Raw genomic sequence first — 14,586 nt, 5'->3', positions numbered from 1 at the left:
AAAATTTACCGCCCAGATAAATATAGATCATTAACATATACGACGTTTTAGTTCTTATACATTGTTGTACCCGCAGAAAATAGATAATCAAAAATATTGAGAGAGAATAGTACATAATGATGTCAAAACAAGATAATACAATAATGCATGTAAACATGCGATTTACTAGATTATTCAAAATCTTCATTAAAGATTACAGTATGCCTAATGAGGAACATTTGACATACGAAAGAAAACCAGTTTTAAAATAAGAAAATAGCAGGATTCAAATGCTTTATGTTTAAATGGCTTAAAGATTGCGTTAATTTGGCTTAAGGATGGTTTGAGGACGACTTCGTGAATTTTAGTTGTTGAAATGTAAAACCTGTAGTTTAATGGTGGCTTAAATTGGCTTAAAGAAATTAACTTTTCCTTTGAGTTCCTTTAAGCCATCTTTAAGCAAATGCTTAAAGATGACTTTTCGTCCTTTACCAGTTTGATTTTCACAAAAAATATAGAAATCTTGGTATAAATACATGTACTTTATCTGTGAGTATTACAGTTTAACATTAGAAAATTTAAACAGTAAAATAACTCTGTGTTCACAGTGGACAATATTAAATTGGTTTTACACATGTTCTAATTCAAAATCATGATAACATCCGACACTACTAGTAAACTGGAAGGACATACTTTTCATTCTGATCTCTCTGTTTATCTGTACGTTGACAGAAATCCAAAAGTAATTGTAAATTGGTTTTCACAACATTATGAGAAATAGATTATACATGTAGGATGAGAAAGGGTTTCAAAAAGGCAAAATAATGGACAGCTTATATATATAAAAAGTCATAAATCCTGTACACAATACAAAATGCGAACAGGCAAACACACGGACCATCGAAAACACGATTGAATCTGGTGGATAGAAGTAGTATTTAAAAAAAAAAGAAACTGAGATGAGAAAGTAGGATTCTCTCATCAGGAACTTGAAGGATGTTTGAAAGCTGGATTTTTTTTTCCATTCCTAACCTGTACGTACATTTACATTCAAAAGCCAATTATTTGAATGAAACAGGAAACGGCTAGCAATTGCCTAAAATATTATACATAAAGTTACATTACGCCTTTTGCATTATAAAAAAAAATAATGGTATCACTTTTGATAAGAGAGTATGATCATAAAATGAAGTCATAATGTTTAATCTTGCATATCTAGTTTTGCAATTTAAGGACATTAAACTTAAGTGTTTATCCCTAAAGAATGCAGGATATGTTTCCAACAAAGGATCGACAGCAAAATGTCAAGTCATTAAATTTTCATTTCAATACATTTAACCCTTTTTAACACCTATATAATTATACTATGATTGTACAAAAAAAATACATGAACGTTAATGCATCACATTCATAGTTATTAGACTGCATCAAACAAGTATTTCAACAGTCCTTGAGATATGTTATGAATAAAGAGTAAATATTGTTTATGACCAAATAGCGTCACCCACTTTTCATCTGCAGTTCATTTAAACTGTACATGTCTAATCGAAAAGAGCTTATGCAAAAGTAAGATGCCACATCTCGTCCATCTCATTGATTTACTAACTTCTTCAAGAGTTAAACTGAGTTAAATAAAACTTGGTATACAATTGCATTTTAGCCATCTATATAAATCATGTGCAACTATTTCCGTTCTCTTGTTACAATATTTTATCTTAGTAAGATCCTTAATTCTATGCATGAAATGTGTAGATAACTAACAGTGATCAAGTTCAAAAGTCCATTAAAACAATACAAAAAGTGAGCAGAGCAAACACGAACTTCTAAAACCGTCGGAGGTGGGACAAAAGTCGACCGGTCACATCCGCTGTGTGCTGCTTGTCATGATCGGACCAGCGGAAAAATCCGTAGGCAATTCAGTGTATAAGTAATTGCCTAACAATTTGTATGAAAAACATCAGTCGGTATACGACTTAACGAAAGATTGTATTTAGATTGTCTTAATATTTGGAACTGTAGCAAAGCAGGGTAGTGGAATTACATACAACTGTATATGTCAAAATATAAAAATATTAACAAAAATCTAATTCTTCAAAAATGATTTTAATTAGACTTGTAACACAATTTATAAAAGACTTACACAAATGCTGATGATTTTAATATTTTTTCATCTGAATCTACAAAGCCCAAGTGTATGTACAGGACCTAAGAGTGATCGTTCCTTATTTATTTCGTGCAACTTATCAAACCATTACGAAATATGTTTACATCAAAACTCTTCTGTTAATCTGACAATCTTTGCCAGAATGTTGTCGCTTCATCTCTTTACTGAACTTCTTGGGAGGAAGAATATCTAATCAAGACACACAAACACATACAAAGGCAATAAAAGTTTATCAGAATTGACCTGTGTGTCTTGAAAATTCTCGTTCAGGAAAAATCATCAAAGTAAGCAGCCAAAAGCATTAGCAATGCTAATCCTTTCGATGCCAACAAATCTGCAGCACTCATATAGGATATGTTCACAGTTCTCTCTCTCTCTCTCTCGTTCTCTCTCTCTCTCTCTCTCTCTCTCTCTCTCTCTCTCTCTCTCTCTCTCTCTCTCTCTCTCTCTCTCTCTCTCTCTCCACAGCTATCTACAAAAAAGTCGACCATACTACTTGTTAATAATTCATTTAAGAAATAAGGTATCATTTTAAAAGTTTTATCGGGATGTAAATACGAGTTGGTCATGTGATCAAATCCCATAAAGCCCGAAGGGCTTTATGGTAGATTTGATCACATGCCAACCCGTATTTACATCCCGATAAAACTTTTAAAATGATACCTTATTACTTATATTTACATTTGTGCCTGATTTATTACAAATAGTAAGGTACTAAAGTTTTAAACATATAAATGACTTATTTTTTCAAAATTCAACGGTATAACTTGAATGTGTTGAACACGTAGATCACTTATGACGTCACTATGAAATTACGTGGATCGTTTATGACTAAACAATCATTTTATGGTCACATGACGAACGTGTTTTACACAGGTGTAAAAACGCCTTGTTCAAATAGTGTTATATAAGGAAAAACATTTGCAAATGTAAATATTTCAAAATAAAATCTACGAAGACAAATCCACATTTATCTTCATACCTAGCCACATCTTGACAAAGTTCATCAGGTGGGTCAACTTATAGTGTTCAGGCTCTGTATATTTGGGAAAAAGGTTCATGCAATTAAACTTTTCTTGAAAATGTGTTTCGTAATGAATGCTTAGAAAATTAATTATTTGTGCAATCAATAGTTAATAGATCAGAATATCCGTTATATCCCTTCAGTTAGTTGATTCCATGAACATAACTGTTATCACTAAATGAGACACTGAACGCCTTTTTTGTGATAAATTGCTGCAAGAAGAGTTTGTTTATATATCAATAAACTTTAAGCATGCATATCCCTTGGCTTTGAAAAACTTTTGACAGTACAATACATGTTTCCAAACATTATATTTTGTGGAATTTCCAATCGAAAATATATTTTTTTTATTTCTTCAATAGTATCTTCTAAACCTAATAGAAGGTTCCTTTTCTGAATGGGGATTTTCTGCAAGTTTGACTTTTGCTGCTGACAGATATGGGATGACTTTTGTGTAAACTAGGGATTGGAAGTGTTCATTGTTTGCTTTACATCTCTTTGAGAATATTTCAACCATTTTGGTAGTTTATAGACCACTTATTGAATATGGAGAGCTGTACGTATAGACCTGTACTCGCACTCAGAGCTATTGGGCATAGAGGGGTCTTTTTGTGCCATCACCTACTACGACAGGTGACCTTGGTGAACCAGTATATGGTCTTAACCGAATGATCTGTATTTACATTCCATGGTAAATTCAGACTAACATTTTAAGGCTCAATTTCTTGAACGAGGTGAGTCTTTCACCTTTACCACTGGCCTTTACAGCAAGGTGTAAGAAACACTGATTTTGTAGACCAAATTAAAACCATTCAGTAGTGTTATTCCTTCTGTTCCTTTATTGTCCTCCTTTTTACCTCCAATAAAGATCGTACATCTTAATGTTTTAGAGCTTTTTAAATCTAGTGGATTCACAGCTTTATTTTTTAGGACTAATAAAGTAATGAAAACATAATTATTTTAAAAACATATACATACGTGTATATTACAATCACATAAAATGAATACCATATTATCGTTTTTGCAGACTTTGCCGATCGTTGATAAATCTGCATAATGAAAATCAAATAATAGAACAAAAAACTACTTAAACAATTATTCACGTGACGATTTTATTTTGCAATATACTGGAAGACTATTCACATATAGTAGGCACTTTTGTAAAACAGGACTTGTAATCAAATCTTCATCTTCATCTTTCCATAATGTTTTCTAGTGCCCTTGATACTTAAATGTACGTTATGCATCTTTGCGTGTTATAACTATGTATTCAGTATATTTTCTAAATGCTAGCTAGCAAAGATTTTCAAATATTGCACAGTTGTATATAGATTTACCATTCTGACATCACAGACAATGTACCTAAGGCACTTCTAATTCAATAATTTTTAACTTTATTGAATTCAATAATCCGCTTTTTTTTTCTTGTAAAGAATTAATATGCAATAGCATGTTCAGAAACGAACAGAAGTGCTATTTTCTATAAAACATTGTTGTCCTCAGATATTTATGCACTTCCGCATATTCAAGAGACGTAAATTAATGTAATTTTTCTATACATAAAATTAGCTTAAACTGTGAAGAATACAGGAACTTTTGCAATATATTTCCAGAAGAATGATAAACAAGAGCCCAAGGGCCATAAGGGTCACTTGAGTATGATGTAACGATTCAGAGATAACAAAATAAGCTGACAGATGAAGCTTAATTGCCCAAAAACAAGAGAAATGGGATGATCAGAGATCAGCAAAATATTTAGTACACAGTAACAAATTCTTAAGTTGATCTATTTATTTGCCTGTACTTTCCCCCATTTGTCACTATCCTCATGCGGACTAAAGAAATCAATAGTTCAATATATCCAATAGATGCCCCAACATGAACACTGACCCTGTGGCCACAAATTTCACAATTTTAGATGAGGCATCCTTGATCATCATAGCCATGCACCTAGTTTATCTCCTAAATACCCAGGAGCAGAGAATATCTTCAAAGAAATAATGCACTTTCACTATATACCTATAAGAGCCCCCTCCTGCAGAACCCTCACCATGGAGAAACAAATTTCACAACTTTGGAAGAGGCACCCTTAATCATCATAGCCATGCACTTGATCATCATAACATGTACCTAATTTATCTGCTTAATTTATATACGGGGGGGGGGGGGAGAAGTTTTTTTAAAAAATATGTATGCATTTCACTCTTTGATCAATAGAGCCCCGCCTTAACACCAGAATCCCTGACCCAGCGGCCAAGAAATTCCCAATTTTAGAAGAGGCACCCTTGCTTATCAGTCATAACTATATACTTGGTTTATTTGCTAAATACCTAGGAGGAGAGAAGACGATTTTCAACGCAATAATACACTTTCACTTTCTAATCAAGAAACCATGAAATTCACAATTTTTTTTACCCCTTCACCAATTGATGTAATATGGAGATAACGAACAGTATTTAATCTCAAAGTCCATTTAGACAATAAATTCGGGGGCAGAGCAAACGAGGACCTCCAAAAATATCAGAGACGGGATCATGTGCAATGGAGGAGTGAGTATTCCCTGCCGACCGGTCACACCCGCCGTGTGCTCCTTGTCATGATCGGGAAAAACGGAGAAATCCGTAGACAATTGATGCTATAGTCCAAAATTGGTTAAAATTGTTTCGGTGCTTCAAGAGATGAAGCTGAAAATGTTAAAGTTTACGACCAACGGACGACGGACGATGACGAATAAAAAACAGATAGCAATAGGTCACCTGAGTGATTCAGGTGACCTAAAAATATTAATTGATAGTATATCTCTCTCACTACAGTTGTGTGTTATAATATTTGAAAAATCTGCAGAAATGGCACTTCTTATCAAGGAAGCAAAAACAAAGTAAATGTTTGTTTTTAACTGTAAGCTGTTATAAAGATTAAACAGCTCGCTTGGTAGCAGTGATTAGGGCTCGCTAGGTAACTTTGATAGGATATCTATATTCAATAAATATGCAGTAGGTGTACGTTGACCCTCGTGTAATCAGAACTTTTATCATTAGTAATTCTTGTACATGCAATTGTAAATATCATGTGGGTCACAAAAGAAAAACGTGTGTAAATTAAAAACGTCAAAGTCTATGTGGTGTTTACAATGAAAGGAAATGGAGTTTTATTTCATACTGGTCGCCAGTTTTCTAAGTTCTGGTAAGAATATTTAAATTTGTACTTCAAGTATTAAAGGGCATCATGAAATATACATGTACTATCAATCAACGTAGAGTCCTATAACAAGTGTACACATTTTGAAATATAAAAAGGACTCTTTTATCATACTTGTAGAACAAGTATGTACAAAAGTACTTAAAATAGTAGTTTTTATTTCGGTGAATCTTTATAATTCGTCAAAAAGTTTAAAATCATATCCCTGTCAAAATATCAGTTTTACGGTAGTCGTAATCCGAATTTGAAAGATCGAACAGAAATATATTATAAACAAATTAAAAAGAAAATTGGGAATCTTTATCTTAGTAATAAAATAATGTTTGAAAAGGCCATGTAATTTTTTAAATAAGTAACAAAGTCAGTTCTTAATGTTATTTTCTGTTCACGAATGAATGGATCTTATAGGTCCGTAAAGTATTTTAAAGAAAGTAAACAATAGCAATTTTATCACTGACACTCATTTTTATGATGCATAACGTGGGGTCAATATCCCTTAATTTGTGTAGGTGTTTGAATCTTTCAGATAAAAGAGCCCTTTTATATGTTGACATTTATCAAAATTGAGACCAATTAAAAAGTTAAAGCTGACCTATTTCATATTTAATGGCATTTTAAGCATGGTATATATTTACGTGAGGTCTTATTTTAATCATACTTTGCCATTTACATGTATTTTAAAGACTTAAAACAGAGTAAACAAAGTATAATATCATCATTTTCTTTTGTTCATATTTAAGATTCTTAAGACATTTAAGATGCTGAGAACTTTCCTGTTTTAAAAGATAAAAAATGAGTAAGAAACTTAATAAAAAGAGATTGATGCTTAAAATCACACATGTAAGGGGATCACCCCTTTCTTTCCAAATAAGAGAGAAAAAAATCTAAATTAACCATTGTAGGCAATTGTAAATTGCCAAATTAATTAATATATCATGGACCTACGACATTTAGCTATGGGTGTTAATCCTTGTTTCTCAATTTTAAGAGTTTTTCCATTGCCCTACTGATGTAAAGTACTTAGTGAAGGAAAAGTCAACATCTACCAAATGAAATGATTACATTAACAGGGATTTTACGATGTCCGAAGCCATTCTTGAAATTCCAAGCAGTATGCGTACAAAAAACTAAAAGTGGGGGAAAATCAAATATCTTTGTTTTTTTTTTCACTCCAACTGTAATGTGAAGTTGTGATGTCTAAAAGTGGACAATTACATCTTTAAACATAGACGTATTTTTTCAGCGTCAATAACTTACTAGTCCTGTAGATATTTATTTGCAATGGCATACATTTATTACGAAGGGCGTTCAATAAATAATGTCACCAATCAGATTCCATAAAACACAGGGCTCAATTGATCTTTAGATTTTTTTTCACGCATGATTTGGTTCATAATCTATTTATGGTCGTTTATCTGACCAGGTTTCATCATCGAATACTCCCTTGGGAAACTGATATATAACCCCTACTCGAGACACTGTATGAAAATATGACTGGTAAGTCATCTTCCAATAAGGCTGAAATTAGAGGCTACATTAAAGCATGTGTCAGACTAGGAAAAGACTCAAAGGAAATTTTCAAAGAATTATGTGATGTGTATGGTAACAAGTGTATGTCACTAAGACAAGTTTACAGGCGGGTGAGCAAATTTTAAAACGACCAAACAGACCTAAAGGATAAGCAACGTCCTGGACCACCTCGAACGGCTTCAACTGATGCAATACTTGCAAAAATAACCAATACCATCACTAATTATGGTCGATTAAGCAATGGTTATTTGCTAATTTTTTAAGCATAGCAAATTTAGCAGGAATTTCATCGGGGACAGTTTTTACAATTTTAAAGAAACACCTTGGCCTCCGAAAGGTTAGTGCACGATGGATACCCCATCTTTTAAAAGAAGAACAAAAGCAATTGCGTGTTGAAATGTCTAAGAAATTACTTAAAATCTACAAAATCTATGTGCACGACGTTTTTCGGAAATTGTTACAGGTGATGAAACATGGATACATTATTTTGAACCTCAGAGGAAAATTGATAACAAGATGTGGTTGACTAAAAAGGCAAAACGCCCTGTTATCGCAAAACGATGTCAAAGTACTAAGAAAGTATCATATGAAATTTTCTTTAATAGTGAAGGTCCTGTAGTTCAGCTAGCTATTCCAAAAGGCAGATCAATCACCGGACACGTATATAAAAATCTTGTGCTAAAGAAAGTTAAGAAACACTACGAAAGGAAGAGACCAAAGTCTGGAATTCGCAACATTCGACTTCTTCATGACAACACCCCAGCACATAAATCCCAGATTGTGAGATGAAAAGGTTCATGTTTTACCCACCCTCCCTATTCACCCGATTTGTCTCCCTGTGACTTTTTTTCTTTTCCCCAAATTGAAAAAGCACTTTTCAGGAAGAAGATATGCTTCAAGGAAAGCTTTGGGTTCTGCCATTTATCAGTTCATGAATACCATACCCAAAAAACATTGTATGAATGCATTCAAAGCTTGGATAAAACGGTTGAAATCATGTGTGTCTGTCAAAGGAGAGTATTTTGAAGGGAACCATTAAAAAATTATGAAAAAATATTTTTGTGTTATTTTTTTAACAGTTATTATTTATTGAACGCCTCTCGTACAATGTATTTATTCAATATCACAAAAGAATATATTCTTAGACTGACAATTTTCCAATAATTTGTTTTATCAGAGATCTAACATTATAATTTTATCAATTTCAGTTCTCTGTGAACATATAACATCCAAATGTCATGGTAACTACTACATGAATTCGATGTGTGCCAACCACACAGAGGTTATTGCCATCCAAAAACTACAGTATGGTGCAAAATCATCTAGCGAAAACTGTCCCCTCCAGACAAAGCAGCATAACAATAATACGTGTTGTTCATATGAAAAAGGCGACTGTTTAGAGGATGTGACTGATTATGCCAATAGATACTTATATTTTTCTCGCCTGTCTGGATTAAATAGTATTTCTCAAAATACAGCAACTCCTTGGACCATTATGAGATGTGGAGGCACTTCCTCTAACTATGTTCAGGTGGTGTTCAACTGTGTAAAAGGTACTCATCAGATACAAATATATTTTCAATACCTTGTGTATTCTTTCGAGTAAAATTTAAGATTGACTGAATTTAACAATCTTTACGAATTCTTGTAAATAACGTGCGAAGAAGATGAATCGATATTTACAAATCGAAAGAACATAAACTCGGGAAAAAATCAGACTTGGGCGATGCAACATGCTATCACCTCACGCCACAAATACTTTTGTTCTTTTTTTTTTCTCAGTTAATGAAGTATATGCAACATTTTCTTACTTCCTCAGGAAATAAGTATATGCATATTCTGCTTTTCAATGTGGGATTTTTGAGTGCATACATACATTCAACTTAGAAGCATATTCTTGTGCCTTTTTGCAATATGATTAAAATTCTCTTCTATTTTTGACATTAAGGCATCTACTTTGAAAACACGGGAAGTATTACAGATTATTGCGCATAAGCATAAGCAAAGGAGCAAAGTTATTTCATTTAATATCATTCGTTAAAGTTAGTTTGATAACATTTAGTTGTTTTCTTTTGACAGAATCAGAAATCAAGAACTTCTGTAGCTATCAGAAAATGACCTCGACAAATAAAGGCTTGTATCTCCACAGGGAACGATTCTTAAACATTAGAAATACCTGTGACTGTATGATCAAATCACTGGAAAATTCGACAATCAACATATATGCTGTTGATGTGCGATTGCAACCAAAGTACCCTATTAATCAAAATCTAACCGGGGACTGTATAAACGCAACGAATATGCTGATAATTAGCGACAACAACAATGTGACGACCATTGAATGTCAAAACGACACTATCTATGGCGAATATGCAAAACTTTATTCTTCAACTGGAAATTCTATAAATATATCATATTCTGAAGACGGGGAAGAACCTCAAAGTGTCTGGATATTCGTTGATGGTAAAGTAGACGTATTTTGCAATGAAATTTTAGTTAGATCCTAAGGTGGCATATTTCTGCCCCCGACATGCAAGATAAATTATGTTAACATGCGAGAAAAGTAAGACAACATGCAAGATAATTAAGTCTACATGTATCATAATTATGTTGACAAGCAAATTACCAATTTTTTAGAGAATCTAATTGTAATGTTAGTAAACATACTTACTAACGCCAGTATACATCATACAGGCAAGATGCAACAGAATTATATTGACATGCAACTTATTTATGTCAACATGCATAATAATCATGTTAACGTTCAAGATATTTATGTCAACATGCGACTTGTTTATGCAAACATGCAACATAATTATTAGGACATGCAACTTATTTATGTCAACATGCAAGATAATTATGTTAACATGCAACTTAATTATGTCTACATGCGACTTACTTATGTCATCATGCAACTTATTTATGTCATCATGCAACTTATGTATGTCAACATGCGACTTCTTGATGTCAACATACGAGTTATATTATAATAATATTTATGTCATGCAAGATAATAAGTTGCTAATGTCAACATACATATCTTGCATGTTGACATAAAGAACTTGCATATTAACATAATTATCTTGCATGTTGACATAAATAAGTTGCATGTCTACATAATTACCTTGCATGTTGATATAAATAAGTCGCATGTCAACATAATTCTGCTACATATTACTTGTATGATGTCATATAATGGCGTTAGTAAGATTAACAGCGTTAGTAAGAGTAAGATTAAAATTAGATTCTCTAAATAGATTCATAACTTGTATGTCAACATCATTATTTTACATGTTGACATAAATAAGTTGCATGTCTACATAATTATGTTGCATGTTAATATAATTTATCTTGCATGTAGGGGGCAGAAATATGCCACCATAAGATCCACCTCATTTTTGTTTTTTGTTTTTTGGTTGTTTTTTTTTTTTTCGTATTTCTAAATTGTTGATTTATATATATATTAAAAATATTTCTCTCCCATGGTTTTGCTTAATTGAAATCAAGAATGTTAAGAAATGTATACATTTAATTGTTGTTTAGTCAGCAAAGGGGATTTTGAAATTGAATGCAATCCACGACTCTTAACTACAACTCCAACAACACAATCAACAACAACAGTGAAATCCAAAAATTCGCATTCACATGTGACGTTGTCTGGTAACCAAGGAAATAGTTACAAAAATCAAACTACAAATTCGTCAGGACCAAAAACACCATCTCCAGGTTATTATAATCTTCAATATGCAATATTAGTAACATATGCATGTATCTTGCCTGTGCAAACATGTAGTTAATTTGCATACTATATTTATTATATATAATCAATAAAGTGTGAATTCTTTTTCTAACATTTACTATTCTACTAGAAATTTTTAATCTGTCAAAATTCTTTGTTAAGAGTTATTTAAAGTTTAACAACGACACATAAATCAAGAAATATTAGTTTTCTTTCAGGAAAATGGATAATACCATACATAGAAATAAGATATACTATAATTAAAACACTTTTTTTCTCTGACTTATTGTTCAGGTTCTAAAAATTCTGATTCTGACGTCATCGAAACTGGACCCTCGGCGAGAGGTTAGATTGATATCATGAGACTATAATGCAAAATATGAAAGAATACTGCAATTCGAAATACTTGTACTTGTATGCGTTTGTGTTCACTTTGTGATTTTTTTTTCTGCAGCAAGAGAGAGGGCCATACAAAATACGGCAATTTACTGCGTCATAGGGGTGGCCGCTATAGCGGCCATATTGATAATCACGGCCGGGTTTCTCATCCGTAGAGGTAGAAGGTCAGTACGCCAAATACATATTATATGTAATGCAGTCAGTATTTTAAAAAAGAAATTAAATATTATTCTAATTTTTTGTTTAAAAAACATTGTCATGAAGGATTGACAACCAATTTCAAAAATGCCATTTACATTTTTCATTTTAACTGGAAGTGTGTATTACAAGATGAATCAAGCAATATAAACCTTATAATATTTATAAAGTTTATGTATGTGCTTTCATTCCTAACTTTCCTACCTTTTAGATCAGCAGAGCAACAAAGAAAATATAAAAAGGTACAGGAATCAAGACTCAGTCAGTCTGATTCCTCCATTTTCAAACTGGAAAAATTACCCAGGGAAACACCAACACAATTTTCTGCAGGTTCAGAGGACCAGCTGTATTGACGAACTCCTTAATATTAGAAGGAAAATATATGACATTGTACAGATTCCTTAATGCTAGAAGAGAAGGCTTTTTGTAACATTTTATGACATTGTACATTGAATCCCTTTATATTAGAAGAGGGAAGGCTTTCTGTACTATATGTCATTACACAATTTTATCATAATAAGAGTAGATATGAATTTGTATTGATAAAATTGATGTAATGGATAAGTTTGCAGATATTTTTTTTTACATGCATTTAAAATTGAACGGATGTTATAATTGACTTCCTTCAAAATAATAAACCTAATTTTAGCATGTACATCTGTATGTCCTATAATGCATGGGCATAACTGTAAAAAAAAAAATCCTGGACATAATAATGTGAATGTATGTTCATGTATTATTATTTGTGTGGGTTTTTTTTTTTTTCTTTATCAAGAATCTGACCACTTTCATACCATCTTTACTACTGCATTTGCAGGAAAGTACCGGTAATGAGTTTCTTGAAATGCTACATTTTGAATTCTACAAGTCTAGGGCCAGAAAAATTTAAGCGATGCTTACGTGTCTTTCTTCTATCTGTGTCTCATTCACTGTAATCATTTGTATTTCAAGAGCTACAACTCCTAAAGTTTTAATCCGATTTTAACAAAACTTGGTAAACAAGTAGGCATTCTATTCTAAGAAATAAAATTCTTTTATTCAGTTTTTGAATTCGATAAATTGTGTTGAGGATTTGAACATGTACTTGTAATAAAAGATGCAATTATATTTGAAACTATGTAAAACAAATAAATCAAATAATGATCCTTGGATATACATTTTTTTATGAATGCTGCTGTGGTTTTTAAAAATATAATTTTCTATAAAAATCTATCAAAACAGTTATTCTCATACTTGATAGCGATGAACGGTGTTACCATGTATAATTCTTCAATGTAATTTTTCTTCTGTCCCATAAATAATCTAAGATTTCTATTTATAATGGAAGATGAATTTGCTCATTAAAATGTTTTTTTTTCGTTTTGTAATGACAAAAATATACCAAAGGATGGAGATAAAAATAATATTCAAACAAGTTGAACATACCGGCAAATTTGACACAAATCATTGGTTCTTCTTATATTTATTGTTTTAAAAAATTTCAAAATGAAATTTTCACAGATTCAAGAAGACAATAGCACTAAGTGATGATTTTAATTAAAATTTAGATTGAATTTGACAGTTTTATTTTAATAGGAAAGGCAGGTAAAGGTCATTTTCTTTTTTCCTTGGCATTAAGAATCAAAATTTACTGTTGCCAATCATTTGTGAAGCACTGAGGCCCTGGTATGGCAGCTCATTGCTTTGGTTAAAGTTTTCAAATGTAGGTCAAACTTCAAGGTCAATGTCAACAATTCAACAAGATGTGTTTGTGAAACACTGATGCCCCCGTATGGCAACTTATAGCGAAGGTTAAACTTTCTCAAATGCAAATCAAATATGATGGTACCCAAAGTAAGATCTTGTACAGAGGAATATACCTGTGAAATATGAAAGCCCTAGCAGCAACCATTGAAAAGATATGGAGAAGGTTAAAGTTTTTCAAAATTAGGTCAACCTCCAATGCCACGGTCAAAGGGTCAAAGTTGTTGGTATCCAAAGGAAGGTCTTGTCACAAGGATTGCATATATGAAATATGAAAGCCCTAGAAGCAACTGTTCAAAAGAAATGGCCAAGGTTAAAGTTTTTTTTTTCAAAAGTAGGTCAAACTCCAAGGTCAAGGTCAAAGGGTCAAAGTTGTTGGTATCCAAAGGAAGGTCTTGTTACATGGATTACACATGTGAAGTATGAAAACCCTAGCATTAACCGTTCAAAAGTTATAGCCAATGTTAAAGTTTTTTTCAAAAGTAGGTCAAACTCCAAAGTGAACGTCAAAGGGTCAAAGTTGTTGGTATCCAAACGAAAGACTTGTCACAAGGATTACACATGTGAAGTATGAAAGACTTAGGACCAACCGTTCAAAAGTTATGGCCAAGG

At 32.3% G+C, this 14,586-nt stretch overlaps 1 long non-coding RNA gene across 2 annotated transcripts; it reads left to right on the top strand.

The window, feature by feature from the left end:
• Positions 1-11,560: 11,560 nt before the first annotated feature.
• Positions 11,561-12,834, top strand: LOC133200417 (uncharacterized). 2 transcript variants are annotated; one of them, XR_009722928.1, is made up of 4 exons: positions 11,561-11,621; positions 11,929-11,979; positions 12,089-12,197; positions 12,443-12,834. It is a non-coding gene; the product is annotated as an uncharacterized LOC133200417 (long non-coding RNA). The 2 variants fall into 2 exon arrangements; XR_009722929.1 differs by lacking the exon at positions 11,561-11,621 and having other exon boundaries at positions 11,915-11,979.
• The last annotated feature ends 1,752 nt before the right edge of the window (positions 12,835-14,586 follow it).

Source organism: Saccostrea echinata, unplaced genomic scaffold, assembly GCF_033153115.1.
Source record: "Saccostrea echinata isolate AGI-Se365-2 ecotype Australia unplaced genomic scaffold, CSIRO_AGI_Sech_v1 ptg000039l, whole genome shotgun sequence".
Classification (NCBI taxonomy): domain Eukaryota; kingdom Metazoa; phylum Mollusca; class Bivalvia; order Ostreida; family Ostreidae; genus Saccostrea; species Saccostrea echinata.
Note: the sequence above shows the minus strand (reverse complement) of the source record. Positions and strands in the feature narration are given on the sequence as shown.